This window comes from Nomascus leucogenys, chromosome 7b (genome assembly GCF_006542625.1).
Source record: "Nomascus leucogenys isolate Asia chromosome 7b, Asia_NLE_v1, whole genome shotgun sequence".
NCBI lineage: Eukaryota > Metazoa > Chordata > Mammalia > Primates > Hylobatidae > Nomascus > Nomascus leucogenys.
This window is the reverse complement of record NC_044387.1, coordinates 67986216-68006331: the sequence shown is the minus strand read 5'-3', so window position 1 is coordinate 68006331 and position 20116 is coordinate 67986216.

Here is a 20116-nt window from a genome sequence, read left to right as displayed (position 1 = left end):
AAGCATGACACGTTCGTTTTTTTTCATGTTTCTACTCCAATACTTAGGGTTCATTAAATAATTATATTAGTGCCCTCTGGTAATACCACATGGGTACAGGTGGAGAATATCCTTTAACATACCTTTCTTTGTTTTTGGGTTTTCACATTTTGCTTTAATTGCACAGCCCTGTGCTACTGAGAACTGTAACCCCAGGCTCCTCCCAAAGCGGTTGAGTTCAGCATCCTGGATGACTTACAGCAACACTGAGTCATCAGGCCTTTGGTTCTCATGTCTTCTAAATAAGAAGTAGAAGAAAGCAGTCCTTGCTTCCATCCCATAGAGAGGACAGAAGGTTTTTCATGTCTCATTATCATACCCTAAATTTCCCTCCTCCCCTTTTAAAAGGTAGTATTGAAACCATCTGGGCTGCTTTGAAGTAAGTTTATTTTACTAAATTAAACTTTCTCAGATTGTGCCTTTAGAAAATGTACTACACCATGTAACATTTGATTAATTCTGGCACAAGTATACCTGTGTTTATAAATCTGACAATTTAGTTTGTGGACAAAGAAAGCTGGAGTCAGAAATTTGTGCCAAATTAAGTCTACTGGTGGGCTCCACCGTTTTTTTTTTCTTTTTGATATTATTTTGGATTAAATGTTTCCCTGTGTGGATAAACATCTTTGGTTTTCAGGATTAGGTTATTTAAAGAGACAGTATAGTACAGTAATAAAGCATAGAACTTGGAGACAGCCAGGTTCAAATCTTTTTTTTTTTTTGAGACGGAGTCTCGCTCTGTCACCAGGCTGGAGTGCGGTGGCATGATCTCGGCTCACTGCAACCTCTGCCTCCTGGGTTCAAGTGGTTCTCCTGCCTCAGCCTCCTGAGTAGCTGGGACTACAGGTGCACTCCACCACACCCAGCTAATTTTTGTATTTTTAGTAGAGATGGGGTTTCACCATGTTGGCCAGGATGGGCTCGATCTCTTGACCTTGTGATCTGCCCGCCTCGGCCTCCCAAAGTGCTGGGATTACAGGCGTGAGTCAATGCGCCTGGCCCCAGGTTCAAATCTTAAGTCTACATCTTACTGTATAACCTTGGGGAACTTGCTTTGCTTCCCTGGGCCCCACTAATCTCAATTGTTAAATGATGACTGTGGTGGCCAGCTTCCAAGATGGCCTTTGATTCCTACCTTCTGGTCTATAGGCCTGTGTGTAGTCTCCTCTCATATTCATTAGGCCTGACTTATGTAACCAAAGGGTTATTGTAAAAACGAGGATGTGTGACTTCTGAGGTTAGATAATCCAAACCATGTGGCTTTTGCCTTGCCCTTTCTCTTGGATTGCTCAGTGTGGGAGAAACCAGCAGCCATGTTGTAAGGATAGTCAAGCAGCATGAGGAATGGCCCATATGGGAGGTACTAAGGTTTCCTGCCAACAACCAGCACCATGTGAATGAGCCATCTTGGAAGCACAACCTCCAGCCCCAGCGATGCATTCAGATGTCTGCAACTCTGGCTGATGTCTTGATTGCAACTGCATAAGATACCTTGAGCTAGAACCTCCCAATTTTGTACCTCCCAAATTCCTGACCTACAGGAAGGAGATGAAATAATAAATGTTTCTTGTTGTTTTGAGCTGTTGAGTTTGGGATAATTTGCTATGCAGCAATAGAAAACCAATACAATTATAATGATTTTACTCCCTCCTGTGATTGTTAGGAGGATTAAATGTGGCAGTGTAAGGGCTTTGCACAGGATCCAGCACATGATAAGTGTTATTCAGAAAGACAAAAGCATTAATTGTGGATGGCACTTGACACCAGAGGACCAGCTCTTTTCTCCAGCACCTGCACTCCAAATGCTTTATCTGGGTTCTGCATTAGTGGCTGAATAATTCCAGATTTACTCCAGTGTGAGTGGTAAATGGGGTGTCATGTCTAATATGTCCTTTCTCCTTCCTCACATCTTAATTTCAGCCTTGCTCTTGCAACCAGCTTCAGGGTAGTATTAGTCTGATAACACTCACTTCAGCTGTACCAGGAGCCTCTTGCTCAATCCTGGGGCTTCTCTATTGCTGTCTTGGGGTACATCAGCATGGATCCTTTTCACCATTTGGATGCATGTGCCAACCTGGACTTGTAGTGGAGTTGCCACCAGGACCCACTGGGAATGGGAGGTGGTGGATAAATACTTCCCTTTTCCATCCCTTGCCTGGATGATTCTAAGGCACCTTCTCTGTGGCTCCTTGGAGTGTCCCTAATGGACTGGAGACCTGCTGCTCACAGCGGAGATCTGCTCAATAGTACCCCTCTGAATTGACTTTCCCTCCTTTTCTGTCTCACTCTTCCCCAGCCCCTTCACTTGTTCTTTGGGTTTACAGACTAAAAAAACTACCCGCAATGCCAGCCCTGCATGTCCCTGGTTCTGCTTCTTGGGTGTTAATTTAGGCTGAGACAGGTGGCTCTAATAAGAATTGACCAAGTGCTGTATGCTTAATGTAAGCTCACGAAACCATTAATACGATACTGGATTTACCCCTTTCAATGGTTTTCCACTCTTCTGTGGATAACATCTCAAACATCTTATTTCCATGGTGGTGGGGGCTTCTCCAAGCTGAGACCTGCTCATACCTCCATCTTCCTCTTCCAACTTGCTGCCCATCTCTTCTGTACCTTGGTCTTCCTGAGCTTGGTCCAATTCTCTTCACATGACAGTCTCTTGCCTTTGGATCAAGAGCATGCTGTTTCTTCTCACTGTGCTTGGCAAATTGTCACTCGTTGTTCAGGTCTCAACCTAAATACCACATCCCCAGGATGGCCTTGCAAATATCACTTTATTCCTCTATCAAATTGAATGCCTCTTTTCTTGATACCTATTGCACTTGCATTTTCTTAATGTTTATGTTCCTGTGCTGAGCGTAAACTTTATGAGGGCAGGCACTGTGACTATCTTGTTTTCTGTTGCTTAATGCTTGGCTTAGAGAACATTTTAATAAATATTTATTGAATGAAAGAAAGAATTTACCTGAGCAAAGTTTCATCTGGCTGATAATTTTCTCTGTGTTCTTAAATGCCTTAATCTATCCCTTTAAAACAGAACAATATTCAAAAGGGTCTCCTTGAGCTGCTAAAACAAGACATCATTTTAATAACATAAACAATAAATTTGTTGTCAGTAAAAGGATTTATATTTTTCAGCAGCCTACAAAAAGACAAAGACAAAAGCAACGGCAAAGGCAAAAAGGTAAAAAGGCAATATTATAGAATCACATCAACTGATGAACTTCCCAGTATTAAGTATAGTATTGTTACAATCAGTTTATAAAATTTGATTGACAGACAACTTTTAGAAATCATCTCTATTGGATAGAGTCTACCTCTGTATGATTAGGTAAAATTTGTAGTTTCAATTCTTGCAATCTAAGTTCTACTTAAATAGAAAGTACTTTTAGCTTCCAAATAAATAGGAAAAGAACTCTATTGATGGGTTAATAGAAAACAAGGGGTGCCCGTCCTAGAAACTCTACTAGCCATTTTAGACACCGTGGATTCTGCTTGTATATTTAAGGATAGAAAGTCTTTTATAACTGGGCTCATGCATCTAAAAACATTAAGATGAAGTTTAGGGCCACCCTGTATTAACTGGCATCAAATAGTCTAAATTTATAAACTAATACTGAAAATCTGGAATTGCATCAGAACTGTATTATGGTATGGGCAACAAACCTCTGAATTAACGCTGTCCTAAAACAAGTTTCATTGATGACTGTGTTTGCAAATGGAAGTCAACTCTGGTCAATAATTAGAAAGATAACTCTCTTGATATTTTACAGAGTAACTGTGAACTAAGTTTATTATGTCTTAATGATTATAAAGATCACATAATGTGCAAGAAAACATTCATTCATTCAACAAATATTTATTATTGAGTGCCTACTATGTTCCAGGCACTTCCCCAGGTCAATGAAATGCAATGAGAACAAAATACATCTTAGCATGTTCTCTTTAAGAACAAATTGTACCTTTGTTCTCGTTGGTTTCAAAGAACATCTTTATTTCTGCCTTCATTTCATTATGCACCCAGTAGTCATTCAGGAGCAGGTTGTTCAGTTTCTATGAAGTTGAGCGGTTTTGAGTGAGTTTCTTAATCCTGAGTTCTAGTTTGATTGCACTGTGGTCTGAGAGACAGTTTGTTATGATTTCTTTTACATTTGCTGAGGAGAGCTTTACTTCCAACTATGTGGTCAATTTTGGAAGAGGTGTGGTGTAGTGCTGAAAAAAATGTATATTCTGTTGATTTGGGGTGGAGAGTTCTGTAGATGTCTATTAGGTCCACTTTGTGCAGAGCTGAGTTCAATTCCTGGATATCCTTGTTAACTTTCTGTCTCGTTGATCTGTCTAATGTTGACAGTGGGGTGTTAAAATCTCCCATTATTATTGTGTGGGAGTTTAAGTCCCTTTGTAGGTCACTCAGGACTTGCTTTATGAATCTGGGTGCTCCTGTGTTGGGTGCATATATATTTAGGATAGTTAGCTCTTCTTGTTGAATTGATCCCTTTACCATTATGTAATGGCCTTCTTTGTCTCTTTTGATCTTTGTTGGTTTAAAGTCTATTTTATCAGAGACTAGGATTGCAACCCCTGCCTTTTTTTGTTTTCCATTTGCTTGATAGATCTTCCTCCATCCCTTTATTTTGAGTCTATGTGTGTCTCTGCACATGAGATGGGTTTCCTGAATACAGCACACCGATGGGTCCTGACTCCTTATCCAGTTTTTCAGTCTGTGTCTTTTAATTGGAACATTTAGCCCATTTACATTTAAAGTTAATATTGTTATGTGTGAATCTGATCCTGTCATTATGATGTTAGTTGGTTATTTTGCTCATTAGTTGATGCAGTTTCTTCCTAGCCTTGATGGTCTTTACAATTTGGCATGTTTTTGCAGTGGCAAAACATGTTTTTGCAGGAACCGGTTGTTCCTTTCCATGTTTAGTGCTTCCTTCAGGAGCTCTTGTAGGGCAGGCCTGGTGGTGACAAAATCACTCAGCGTTTGCTTGTCTGTAAAGTATTTTATTTCTCCTTCACTTATGAAGCTTAGTTTGGCTGGATATGAAATTCTGGGTTGAAAATTCTTTTCTTTAAGAATGTTGAATATTGGCCCCCACTCTCTTCTGGCTTGCAGAGTTTCTGCTGAGAGATCAGCTGTTAGTCTGATGGGCTTCCCTTTGTGGGTAACCCGACCTTTCTCTCCGGCCACCCTTAACATTTTTTCCTTCATTTCAACTTTGGTGAATCTGACAATTATGTGTCTTGGAGTTGCTCTTCTCAAGGAGTATCTTTGTGGCGTTCTCTGTATTTCCTGAATCTGAATGTTGGCCTGCCTTGCTAGATTGGGGAAGTTCTCCTGGATAATATCTTGCAGAGTGTTTTCCAACTTGGTTCCATTCTCCCTGTCATTTTCAGGTACACCAATCAGACGTAGGTTTGGTCTTTTCACATAGTCCCAAATTTCTTGGAGGCTTTGTTCGTTTCTTTTTATTCTTTTTTCTCTAAACTTCCCTTCTTGCTTCATTTCATTCATTTCATCTTCCATCAGCGATACCCTTTCTTCCAGTTGATCACATCAGCTACCGAGGCTTCTGCAATCTTCGTGTAGTTCTCAATACTTGGCTTTCAGCTCCATCAGCTCCTTTAAGCCCTTCTCTCCATTGGTTATTCTAGTTATCCATTCTTCTAATTTTTTTTCAAAGTTTTTAACTTCTTTGCTATTGTTTTGAATTTCCTCCCGTAGCTCGGAGTAGTTTGATTGTCTGAAGCCTTCTTCTCTCAACTCGTCAAAGTCATTCTCCATCCAGCTTTGTTCCAAACACATGAAAAAATGCTCATCATCACTGGCCATCAGAGAAATGCAAATCAAAACCACAGTGAGATACCATCTCACACCAGTTAGAATGGCCATCATTAAAAAGTCAGGAAACAACAGGTGCTGGAGAGGATGTGGAGAAATAGGAACACTTTTACACTGTTGGTGGAACTGTAAACTAGTTCAACCATTGTGGAAGTCAGTGTGGTGATTCCTCAGGGATCTCGAACTAGAAATACCATTTGACCCAGCCATCCCATTACTGGGTATATACCCAAAGGACTATAAATCATGCTGCTATAAAGACACACGCACACGTATGTTTATTGCAGCACTATTCACAATAGCAAAGAGTTGGAACCAACCCAAATGTCCAACAACAATAGACTGGATTAAGAAAATGTGGCACATTTACACCATGGAATACTATGCAGCCATAAAAAATGATGAGTTCATGTCTTTTGTAGGGACATGGATGAAACTGGAAAACATCATTCTCAGTAAACTATCTCAAGGACAAAAAACCAAACACTGCATGTTCTCACTCACAGGTGGGAATTGAACAATGAGAACTCATGGACACAGGAAGGGGAACATCACACTCTGGGGACTGTTGTGGGGTGGGGGGAGGGGGGAGGGACAGCATTAGGAGATATACCTAATGCTAAATGACGAGTTAATGGGTGCAGCAAAACAACATGGCACATGGATACATATGTAACAAACCTGCACATTGTGCACATGTACCCTAAAACCTAAAGTATTAAAAAAAAAAGGCGAGAAAAAAAAGAACAAATTGTACGATGGCAAAGGGCTGTGCAAAATCTCATTAGGAAGAATGACTGACATCATTGGGAATTAGTGTTGATGTGGCTACAGGAAATTGTGAACAGATTGCCCATGGTGTTTTCTGAACAACTATGGGCTTCAAAAAGGGGAAGCAGTGTCACGTATTTCATCTAGATTCAGCTGTTATAGCAGTTTACTTCAAGGCTGGAAATGTTCTTTTTCTCTAAGAAAATTGCGATGCCCTGAACTAGGCTAATTGAACTCACTTCTCACTCAGCCACAGATGTTCCCTTTGGTGGAGCTGACCTCTCTCTTCTTTTCTCTCAGTAGGATCAGGGGAGACTTAGCCAGGCATAGTGAGTTGTTATTAATAAGACCAGAGAATAATTATGTACAGAGTTGACAAAGGCTATTGGCAGTCTTAGAAATTAAGGAAAAACTACGTTTCAATCAGATTTGATAAGGCAAGATACAGTAAAAATTAATTTTTGGGACAAAATGGAAGGGATTTTTGATGTTCAACCTAGATCAGTGGTTCTAAAACTTGGATGGGCATCTATATCACCTGCTGAACTCAGTAGATTGTAGGTGCTTCAACTCAACCACTGTGATTCCAATGCACACCGGTTTGAGAAACACGCACCCAGGTGTTAAAATCCATTTGGTGATGAACTCCCCACCATACTTTCTCAAGGATTTCTAGAGTCATTGGGTGAGACAACAATGTTTTTTTTAATGGTGCTTGTAGTAGATTCCTAGTTTCTAAAAACCCATATAACAAATAAAAGCAAAAATAATCACAAAATTACAACATGGTAAATTCTTGCTGGTTAGTAGATTGTATTATCTAAGGAGGTCATCTATGACTACAGGGGCTATGGTTCAATCCTAGATCAAGTATTCCTTTGATTAATTGGGAAACACTGTAAAATTTGTCTTTTTATTGTTTTCCAAGCACTACAGTTTAGACTCTGGGGCCTGAACCTTTGCATCATTGACTGTGGGGACAGAGATCTTTAAAATTTAAAAGAGCTTTTACTTAAAATATATACCAACAGTGTATGAAGTCAAGTGAATCAACTAATAGTGTGGAGATGTGAACTGCATTAATGGGGTTGTTACTGCTATTTGGCAAAGAATGACTTGAAGACGAAATCCAAAGACAGTCTTGTGGGTTTTGTTGTCTCTCCTTTGAGTGTTACTCAACTTAACGTATTTCCTGACAAAACCAACTCCCTTTAAGAATGCTAGATTATATAAACCCTTGGTTAGACATGGTTGCAAAGATTTCTTTCTGAAAGATGGTGGGAACAATTTTTCCTTTGATGTTTTCTCTCAGCATTCTGAATTTGATTTGTGAAGGTATTTTGTGCAGCACATCAATCTTTGCTAAAATTCTTTAAGTTTTTCTTTGCAAAAACCAGCAGAAATTTACCAGAGTAAATTATGAAACATTGCTGCAGTTGACTACAACAAACTGGAGTTGCACAACAAAATGAATGTACAATACAAAAAATAAAATTTAGTGGGCCTTGTTATTGTTTTACATATAGTTTGGCCTGAAGGAAAAGTGAAACTAAGTTACAAATTGTGTTGTATATCATCTAATACAATGAGGTTTTGAAGTAGTAATAGAATTTTGAAACTCTCTGAATTCTTGTCTAAAACAAAAATCATCCCTTCTTTTTGCTGTATTCTCTTGAATCAGAAGCCTATGTTTACCAGCTGCTCTAAGTCACTCTTTCCTTTATTACAGTGTTTGACACTGTAATACCTTAAAGTGAGGGTTGCTTATGTTGGGAGTGGTGGTAAATGTTGAATGAATGTGGGAAGGAATTATAGATGTTTAACAACTGTTTGCAAAAGTTCCAGCGTTCTTGGGAGGGAACAGGAAATATTAATTTTATACTAGTTCCCAAAGCCAAAAAGAAGAGGAAAAAAAAAGAAGCTTCTTAATCTGTTTAGATTACCTCTAAGGAGATGAGTAATGAGTGAAATTCAGGATTAATATACAAGAAGAGCTCCTAAGAGACCGTCTAGACTACAGGCCATCTTTCTCTTTCACAGAACTCCTCCTGAATTTTTTTTTAAGAGAGGAAGTTCTCTGCCATATTTTAAATACTTTGAAGAAAAGGGAATTAAGGAACTGAATAATCAGCCCAGTATCTAATAGTCTTCATCATCAAAATAATGTTCTTTGATTTGTTTTAACTTCTCTGATGGCAATTTGCATTTTCTTAGGATGTGTACACTCAGATATATTACAATTGGATTTATATAGTTTATTTTTTCTGCCTATTTAAAAAATTTGGTCAAAAGTCATTTTTAATTCTAAACCTTTGCAAAATCACTATTCTATGTCTTAACACTTCAAGGCCTATGTTAATTTAGCTATGGTATTTCTCTAAGTCATCAACACAGATATCCCTTTCTATTGTCATTGATACATTTTAAACTACTATTGGGAATTTTTCTTAGCAATATGATTTTATGTCTTCCATATATTCTTTAGGGTAGTTATGAAAAATGTAAACATATAATTCAGCTAAGATGGGAATGTTAGCTGAGGGATAACTAACAGGATTCATCCCTGTTAGTGAGGGGATGAATCCTGTGTATATTCCCCCAACTCCAGTGCTACTTAAAAGAAAGGAAAATAGTTAAAAAATTTTTGTTTATGCAACTTCTATAAATAATATAAATGAATTTATTGCAGACCCAGCAATTTCATAATATGAGCAATTATGAAAATTTTCTTATGGATATACTGGGACTGGAAGCTGATTGTAGTTCCTTTTCCTTATGGCTCCCGCTCTGCAGGGGATGGCTCACTCACCTCACTGCATTGCAGTGCTTTGGGACAGTAGAATTTGGCCTCCACCAAATTGGCCCCTTACCTCCTGCTACTTTGGAAGCCATTTTCTGCTGTTGTAGAAAATCAGATTTTCCTTGATGAGCATTTTTGCCTGGCTGGAAAGTAGGCGGGACTTCTCCTGGGAATAAGCATTTGTTCTAAGTTGCTTGCTGGGAGGCATGCTTCCTTTGGCTGTCAGATCTCCACCCAGGCATGGGATGAGGACTTTCCATGGAATGCTTGTTTGCCACTATTCTGAAGAGGTGCCTGGTAGCTGGGAGGTTCCTGGCTGCTGCTCCTCTTTGCTACAATATTTGATCTCCAAGTAATGCAATCCCCACCCTCACTCCTTGACGAAAACTTTATGTTCTTTATATACAAAACTTTAAATTGCTTAACAATTTACCACATGAAATACTCACCTATGGAAAATGGCTCTGTAAATTCCAGTATATATATACATTTGTTGAACAATATGCAATCATGAAAAATACTGAGTTTGTAGTAATGTGGAAACATGCTTATTTTAAATGGGAAAAGCAGGATGCAAAATTGTATATGCGTTATGCTCACAACTAAGTAAAAAAGGAGCCCTGGTTCCTTCTGAAAAATATATGCCTAGAAAAAGTCTGAAAGAAAAATTATTAAATTATGGTTGACAAGGAGTAGTAAAACCATTGACAATTCCCCTTTTTCTACATTGTTTTCAAATTTCTGTAATAGATATGGTATTACCCTAATAGCGTAAATAAAAATTCAAAACTTTCCCTTTTAAATGAAGCAAACAAATCCCTATCAGATTCCCTTTTGCTTTCCCATAGCTTGAAATAATAATCCTCCTTCTCTAAGTGATATTGGTGGATGGAAGAAATAGAGAGGAAAAACGATATGTAAATAAAGGTAACATTTTCATTCAACTAATTTCATTAGAAGCCTACAGACTAGTACATATTTAATGAATACCTAAATAATTGAAGTGATTTAGTGGAAATATAGCTGTAACTCCTTTAAGCGATTTATCTTTCCAATCTTGGCTAGGACAACAGAAGATACAGTTTTTAAATAAAGCCATTCCTTGATGTAAATATAGAAGAGTTGTTGAAGACTTTAACTTGAGTTACTCTATTTTACTAGTGATCATTAATTTACCTAGTCTAAATTCCCTGGTTCAGAGGCGTAGAAATTGAGACTCTGCAAGCAGAATGATTTACCACCATAAGTGGCAGTGCCAGGTCTAGAAGGCACATCTCTGGATTGCTGTAGAGTTCCTTTCTCACTATGACTCTGAGTCTCCCAAAAGCTAAACTAAATCCAAAGTCTTCTTTGGTCTGGAACAGTTTTAGTTCTGCATTGCTGTTTCATCTGACATGCAAAGCATAAGAGCCAAAGAATATGAGAACAGTTTTCCATGTCCACTCTGCCAAAACTAACATGCATTGGCAGTTGAACCACCAAAGCAATTTGGAAGTCTTCAGCACAGGAGCAAGGCCCTCTCTCCAACATAAATCACAGGAACAGCATGGTTGTAGACAATGACCATGGGCAGTTTGCACTGGGGAATGGGCAGTGAACTTGTACAAGGATATTTCCTAATTGCAAATAGCCATACACAGCTAAAAAAAGAGACCTTGTGGGCAACAGCTCCCCAGTTTTACGTGCTTTTTTCCTCCCTTAGAGCTAAGGAGGGGAATGGGCATGTATTCATACTTCCATTTTTTATTTGTTTTATAGCACTATTTTAGTGATGCTCTGTTTATTACTGCTTCAGAAAAATAATTCCTTATCACAGAATAATTAGTTTGGCTAGTTGGAAAGATATTTGAATTTTCTGTGTCTTTAGAAGATGGAGGATGAGACGAGCATTTCATGAGGGAAATGTGACATGCTTCACAGTGCCCTGTGTTTGGCAGTTTCCTGGTATAATACTCAACCTTGAGATGTGTGCACTTGATGCCAGCACTATATTCATGGTTGTAAAGGTGTATATTTCTATGTTATTATCTTAAACAATGCTCTTTTCGTTTATGCCCTTATGGAAGCTTTGTAAATTAAAATAAAGTGGAGTATTTTTCCCATATCATCTTTACAAACATTTGAACATCCACAAACTTACAAAATGCTTTTCAGATATATTGTATCATGCATTTTTTACAACACCTCTTTTGGAGTATATATCGTTATTTGTATTTTAAAGATGAGGCACTACTACTTGGAAATGCAGCTAAAAATTAGCAGCATACTGTGGTCTTCCCACTGCCTCTGATCTCAAATTTAATGTCCTTTCCACTACGATTCATGACCCCTCTGCTATAGGGGACCCATCTTATTTGTGGAAGAATAATTCACTAAAACTTCTAAAGCTCTTCTAAAATTGTACGTCATTGCTTGTGTGAGATTCAATAATCTACATCTTTCTCAGTGAGAGAAGGAGTAATGGAACAATGTTAACGATAAATTTAGAAGTTTCTCTTGTGATTGTGGGTTTTTTTTGTAGAATAAGTTTATTTTGCTGTGCTTAAACCTTGCAAACAATTATAAAATGGTGGTTAAATTTAAATAATAATTATTTTAGAAGTATCTATTTTTTACGATTCAATGAATTAAAAAATATGCATGTGTGAGCACAGACTTAATAATACAGAATAGTGGCATTTTAAAATCAGATTTTTAAATGCGCAGGCCTAGGTGACATTTTGGCCATCAGAAAAAAAGGTATTCGTATTAAAAGAAAGTATTGTACTTGTTCATTGGTAGTTTTCATAGGAGGGTCCATAGTTTTTCTTCTTGAAAATATGCTTTAGACTGTGATGTGGGTTTGGAGTTGCTGGCTGTTTCATCATGATAGTGCTTTTATTTTTTTTAACTCCAACCTTTTGAAACTGACATAAATAAAAAAATATGATGTCATTTATCCATCTTCTACTATACTATTCTTCAACACCATCTTTTAATGCCTTTGCTCATTTAAAAATATTCTGGAAAACCTGAGCATAGAAGAGTGAGTGACTTGCCAAGATTTTATGGTTAATAAGTGGATCTGTCAGGACTTGAATAAAATGTGTCTGGTTACAAGGCCACACACTTCGCTTAACCACTAAGCCATGATAATATGTACCATGTATGTGTGCACGTGTGTGTGTGTGTGTGTGTGACAGAGAGACAGAGGGAGAGAGAGAAAGAGAGAGGACATGTAAGGCATGTTCTTCCTTCTCTTAATCATTCTCTTCCAGAAATACTCTAATCACCAAAAAGGGCAATGCATTGGGAGTTATGCAGTCTTCTGTATGAACTCATGTGTTGCCTGGACATATATCTTCATTATTCCCTAATGTCAAGAAAATATGACTTAGTAGCATTTCAATGGGAGAACAGAGATGTGTATAAGTGAGAATAATTACTCTTTCTGACAAGGGGACATTTTCTTAGTGAACTTTATTTCCTGACCTGAGACAAATATTTTAATCTTCAGTTTTTAAAAATCGAAGGATATAATGATTAAAAACAACTTTTTTATTTTTTTTTTAGAGAGGGAGTCTCACCCTGTGCCCCAGGCTGGAGTGCAATTGCACAATCTTGGCTCACTGCAACCTCCGCCTCCTGGGTGGATTCAAGTGATTCTCCTGCCTCAGCCTCCTGAGTAGCTGGGATTACAGGCACTTATCACCGCACCTGGCTAATTTTTGTATTTTTAGTAGAGGCGGGGTTTCAGCATCTTGGCCAGGCTGGTCTTGAATTCCTGACCTCATGATCCACCTGTTTCTGTCTCCCAAAGTGCTGGGATTACGGGCGTGAGCCACCATGCCCGGCCAAAAATGACTTTTTTATGCTTAAATTTTTTTGGGAAACAGTTTTCAACAACACAGAGTGATCTTTCCTCTCTGCAAGGATCTTAGAGCTAAGTGTTATGGAAAGGAGGTGATATGAAACAATAACCGGAATTATCACCCTAAGTTTGGTCAATTCAGAACAAAAGAAAGAAGAAAATTAGACCTAAACTAATGTGAGCTTTAGAGTGATTCACAGATTGGTGCTGCTAAACAGACTTGATAGCAATTTGTGACCAGATAGAAAAATTGAGAGTGTTCAGAAACTTTCAGAATAGTTGAAAAAAAACTTAACAGTGTAATTTTATGTCTGCTGAATCTAATGATGAAAGCAATGGGAGTTTATATTTTTTATGTGTTTTAATCTTCTTTTTCTGGTAATTCATGCCTGTTTTCTTTCATAAAAATATCTGTATATCTTGAATTAGAACTTCAAAAAATCTGGTCTTCCACCACAGATAGTTTGAGAACATGGTGCTGAACCACAGCCAAATCAGGTTTGTTATTTGAGTGTAAAAATAGTCGTGTGTCACTTAACGACAGGAATGCCTTCTGAGAAACGTGTCATCAGGTGATTTCATCGTTACGTGAACATCACAGGGTGTACTTTCACAAACCGAGATGATATAGTCTACTACACACCGAGACTGTGTGTTATAGCCTACTGCTTCTAGGCTACAAACCTCGACAGCATGTGACTGTACTGAATACCTAGGCAATTGTAACACAATGATAAGTATTGATATTATCTAAGCATATGTAAACATAGAAAAGACACAGTAAAATATGGTATAAAAGATAAAATGTGGTACACCTGTGTAGGGCATTTACCATGGATGGAGCTTACAGGACTGGAAGTTGCTCTGGGTGAGTCAGTGAGTGAGTATTGAGTGAAGGTCAAGGCCTGGGACGCTACTGTACACTGCTGTAGACTTTATAAACACTGCACACTTAGGCTACACTAAACCTATAAAAAATATTTCTCTTCAATAATAAATTAACCTAATCTTACTCTAACTTTTTCACTTTGTAATCACTTTAAAAACTTTTTGACTTTTTCGTAATAACGCTTGGCTTACAACACACACACATTGTATAGCTGTATAAAAATATTTTCTTTCTTTATATTCTTATTCTATAAGCTTTTTTCTATTTACATTTTTTTTAAACTTTTAAAAGATTTTGTTAAAAACTAAGACACAAACCCACACTAGCCTAGGTTTACCCAGGGTCAGAGTCATCAGTATCACTGTCTTCCGCCTCCACATCTTGTCCCACTGGAAGGTCTCCAGGGGCAGTAACCACAAGGAACTATCATCTCCCATGGTAACAATGCTTTCTTCTGGAATACCTCCTGAAGGACTTGCCTGAGGCTCTTTTACAGTTAACTCTTTTTTATAAGTAGGAGTATGCTCTAAAAAAAAAAGGTAAAAGTATAGTGTAGTAAATACATAAAACAGTAACACAGTCATTATCAAGTGTTAGATACTGTATGTAATTGTTTGTGCAATACTTTCATATGACTGGCAGCACTGCAGGTTTATTTACACCGTCATCACCATGAACACTTGGTAATGTGTTGCACCGCCATGTTATCATGGCTACGAAGTCACTAGGCGATGGAAATTTTTCAGTTCCATTATAATCTTAGGGCACCATTTTTGTAATATGTTGTCTGTCACTGACTGAAATGTTGTTATGTGGCACATGACTATACTGGATTAAAAATATGTAAATGATAGCATTAGATATTTTCCACCCTTGGTCAGTCAGGTGACTAGGATCCAAATAATTCTGGAGATTTGCAGTCTAATGGAGACAAATTTTGCTTAATCTCAAGTGAGAAGTTTTGCCAAAAAATTAAAAGGGGGAAAATAGCCTAATAGTTGAATATCTTAACAAAGATATTGTGGGGATATCTTTGCTCAGTCTCTCTCATACAGGAATTACTGTATATCTGTCTATTCATTCATTCATTGACTATTGAACCACAACTATATAGCCAGGGCCATTCTCTGGGTATTAGGACATACTTCGGGGATAATATTAGCGGTTGTATGTATGTTTTAACTGAAGTTCTAAATTTTCTCAGATATACTTAGAGATGATTTAAATCCAAGCCCTTTGAGTTCTTTGATGTAACCCTTGAAAAACTCAGGCTCGCTGAGCTCATTTGCAGAATATTCTTAGCTGACCTGACTTCAACTCTGCTTTCTCTGTTTTCCTGGCCCCATTAGCTGTCATCTCAGTTTTTTTAGCTCCTACTTTTGGAATGGACCTAGAAGATAACAAGTGGAACAAGACAGTGGGAATAGCAGAGTGTGAAAGCTAAATCTGAACACAACTGCAAAGGCAGCTCCCATCACAAAAGCCTACTTGGCTTTAGGCAAGTAGGCAAGGAGGTGTGGTAGACATGATACCCTTGATGACATAGTGGCCTAGATGAACAGAATGTGCTTTTAGCATAAGGTTAGCAAAGTGTGTGTAACATAGATATTGAACATTCAAGGCCTTATTGATGAATTTTCTCTCTGGAGAGGCAAAACAAGATTGCAGAGAAATTCTCTTTTGAATCCAATTTGGTGAAGTCTAACCTCTGACATTCCACTGTGTGATCTTTTGGGTTTTTGAATGTCTTTACAAAATAACCCCATCTTTTCTTTTCTTTTGACTTTCTTTTATTTATTTTATCTTCATTTATCATTAACAGTCTTGTGTTAACACAAAAGGGAAAGTTTCCATCATAGATGTTATTCAGGATGTTAAGTTGTAAAATCGTCTGTTTTGTTGATAGATGTCCAGACAGCATTGAAAGGCAAAAGCCTAATCATTCAATCTCCATCAGCATTTAGGCTGATGGTTCATAAACAGGAACACATGTATTGATTGGAACAGTTAGATACTTCCTTAGCATGGTTTGCAGAGTTCTTGATTTTTCTCAATATGGGAGAAGCTGGGAAGGTCAAGAGAAAATAAGCACAAGTCAAAGAGAGACTTGTAAAATAAACAGCAACATCTGGCAAATGACTTCCTCCCATGGACATAGGAAGGACTCTTACTCAGGGCAGTGAAGGAGAAATGTTTTTCTTGGCAGAGTGTTAGCTTAATATCCATCGGATCTGGAAATCAGCTTTACTTAGGTTTATAGTATTTCTCTTGCTGGTGGTGTGGGCTTTAAGGCCTCATGCTCACAACAGCAAACATTTATTTGGCCATTCTTAAGAATCATTAGGTTTACTTTGAAGTGTTTTCAAAAGATATTTAAACATTAAAGACCTCGTAATTCTTCATTATCTAAATTTTTGTTTTTATCTTCTTAGTGAACTATACTATTTACATTGGAGATGTCTAGTACTGCATTTCTTTTTGCTCAATTAATGAAAAAAACACCAAATTCTAACAATTAACCATGTCTCTCCAGACACCAGTTTGGTAGAAGCTGTGTAATTTCTTGATGCATAGTTATTCATATTAAATGATTAATAAGATATTAATCTGCAGTAACTTACAATATGTTATTATATATCTTGCCACTGAGTTTATAAAGGGTAGTTTTAGGCTTTTTCTTACCAAGATGGACATTTTAAAAATTGTTTTCACAGACTAAAAGAAGAAAAATATGAGTTTTTATATTAAGAAAATAAAACAGAAGTTTATAAAATAGAAAAGTTTGGAATCTTTCACCCAGGCCATAGCAGTGACAATTTTTTGATTTGTATAATAATAAAATAAAGAAATAAAAATTATTTTCACCTGATAGTCACTATTTTTAAGTTAATATAAAGATAGCAAAGCTTTCAAGTTCTAATATGAGAGTTTTGCAATTTATTGCTTCTCAGTGCAATACGGATTGAGAACATGTTTTCTTTGTTATGGGGAAGAGAATGAGATGATGGTGTATTTCTCTAGAGGGGAAAGTGACTAGAATGTCCACTTCATTTCCCATCTTACTTCCCTTCCTTCATTTCTCGATTATTGCCATTTATTAAAATCAGATGGAAGCAAAGTGATTTAAACATGGAATAATTCTATGTTATGTTATGAGATATGTGGATGTCCCAGTTTCAGGATTTTTGTGACAATGTTGTTTTTTTAGGTGCAGGCCATTCGCATAGTGAAACCATCTGGTTTGCTAAAGCCATGTGTTCTGAACAAATGATTCTCAAAAAGACTCACAGACTTTAGGTGGAGATGTAAGTCTGTGACTTACAAGGGAAAGAGAAAATTTCTGGCATTTCTAAAGTGGGGAAGTTGTTTAAGCGGCAGTTGTCTGAATAGCAGGCCTATCAGGAACTAAGCTGATTCTAGAAGACTTCCCAGAAACCCTGTAAGAGCAAGCAAACTGCTTCAATAAACCCCTATAAGTAAATATTATAAATATTTATTTACAACAAATATTATAAAATTCTATTAATCTATAATAAATATTATAACAAAATTATAAATATTTATTTATAAGCAAATAAACTGCTGAGATAAACCCTTAAATTAGTTCCCCCCATTCTACCCCATGTTGTTTTAGAAAAATCAGCATATGGAATATAATTTCCTTCTTGAATGGAGTGCAGTGGAATTTAGAGAAGGGAGAGGCTAATGTCTCATAATCTCTCTACCTGGCAGCATTTGACATTTGACACAATGACTAACTTTTGAGTTGGTGACTCGGGCAACGTTGGAGGGTGTAAAAGAGCATCCCATGGAGAGGCAATCATGTTCAACTGTCATTTATTTTTTAAATGGTGTGAAGCCCTGTGATGCCAACTTTCTGTATCTTTCCAGAGCTTCAGGCTCACATGGCCTGGCCACTGCCCATTTCTCCTTAGGTATGTCACGAGTATCTTGTATTTGTTGTGGCACTTTGGAACAGACAGTAATTCAAGGAAATTTATCACAGAGATCAGGGCTCTCTAATCTGAAAGGGGAAGGAATGTAACCTGAAAGGGGAGGTCGTGGGCATCAAGGTTTGTTTGGCAGTCTGGGACTCTCTGCCTTGTCTCTGCTTCTTCTTTCAGTTTGTAGATTGTATTTTCTCTGCTCTGCTGCGAGTGTGACCAGCAGTTTATGGGTTCTCCATTGCTCACAAGTGTATATATCACAGATCCAGATATATGAAGAGACTGAGTTAGTTCTCTCTTGGTCGTTAGTCTTCCAACAAAGGCTAACAGAGTCAAAATGATCTACATCATTTCAACCACTAAACTATGGCACTGAACAAAGTAATTAGTGAAAAAAGATGCAGACAGTAGGACAAAGGAGACAAAGGTGAGGCCAGTGACAAAGGAGAGGTTGGAGGAAACTGCATTTTGTCTAAAAGATCAGCATGTACTTTGGCAGTGGTTTCATTCTTCCTAATGAACATGGGTGAGGAACCTGGAGGTGTTGCTTCCATGACATGGTGGGTTCTAGGAAGGTCAACTCTGAAGGAGCAGGACTGACCTGATTTGAACTGGCACATGCCCTGGGGGCAGGGATGGCAAAGGCAAGATAGCCTTCTGTTTCGACAGGCTCTGAATTCTGGATTATTTCCTGAGCTGCACATGGAAAGGAGCAATGCAGACCAGTAGGCATCTGAGAGATTGTATAAAATGAGAACTTTGTTCTAGGAACTTTTACTGGGGTCCAAGGATGGAGCAGAACTGCTAATAAAAGTGAACTAAAGTATCATTTTAAAGGACTGATGTGCTCCAGAGCTCCGGACATAACTCAACCTGCAAGCTCTGGTGAGGAAAAGAGATCTGGGAATTGGGTTGGCGGTGGGTGAGGAGCATCCTCTAAATAAGTAGCAAAGGTTTCTGACTCTGAGAGTACCATGGGCGAGCTGAGAAAAATGTGTGAGATCTTTATATTTATATAATATATAAATTTCTATCAAAGCCAGGATATGGAGAATCTGTGAAAATTAATTCCCTAGTCAATTTACATGCAATGTAGCAAGAATATTAACTATAACTCGAATCTAATTTCTTGCTGATTTACATTATAACCTGGAGACAGTTTCTTCTATGTAAAATACAATAGTCCAACCAGAAAACAGATAATTAGCAGTAAACTGTGGAGAGAAAAGCCGATTTTATGTGCAAATACCCAAATTTATATTTTTCTTAAGAAAATAAAAGTGCAAACAAAGTCATGTGTTTCAAATTATTTCCCATGTTTCTTCCCCACCTCCATGTATAGTTTAATTTCTGTTTCATTTCAGAAGGAGATGGTATTAAGTGTCTGGTGGAAATGGAGTGCTGTCTGCTTGCATTTCCTATCTATTTAAGAGACAATTCCCTCGGTTGTTTTGTTTCTGGCCTCCATACTCGTTGTTAACGCTGAACACCGTAATGCCTGCCTTCCCTCTAAGACTTGAAAGCTCCCAGTTGGATCCCATAACCTCCAGGAAGCCTTCTTCCACCTTTCTAGCACCCACCTTTCTAGCACCCAGAATACTTTTCGCCCTCATAGTCATCACTGCATACTTTAGTGTTAATATTTAATTTTTATTTAGGTGTATTATATAAGCTGTTCTTTCTCCTCATGAAGGCTGTCAGACTCCAAATCCTGTGCTCTTCTATGCTGAGCTTGATCATCTTTTGGAGAATATTGTCTTTTCTCTTGTCTCAGAAAAATGGAGATCACATTACTTTATATTACCTTATCTTGTCTCAGAAAAATTGGATCTTGCATTGCTTTTCAAGAACCCAGTTCCCCATACTCAGGTCCCTTCCCGAATAGCCTTATGGGTCCTCATATTGCATTTCTAATGCCAACCCCATGGAATCCTGCCCAAGATTTCCATTATATTTCTCAACTGCCTGC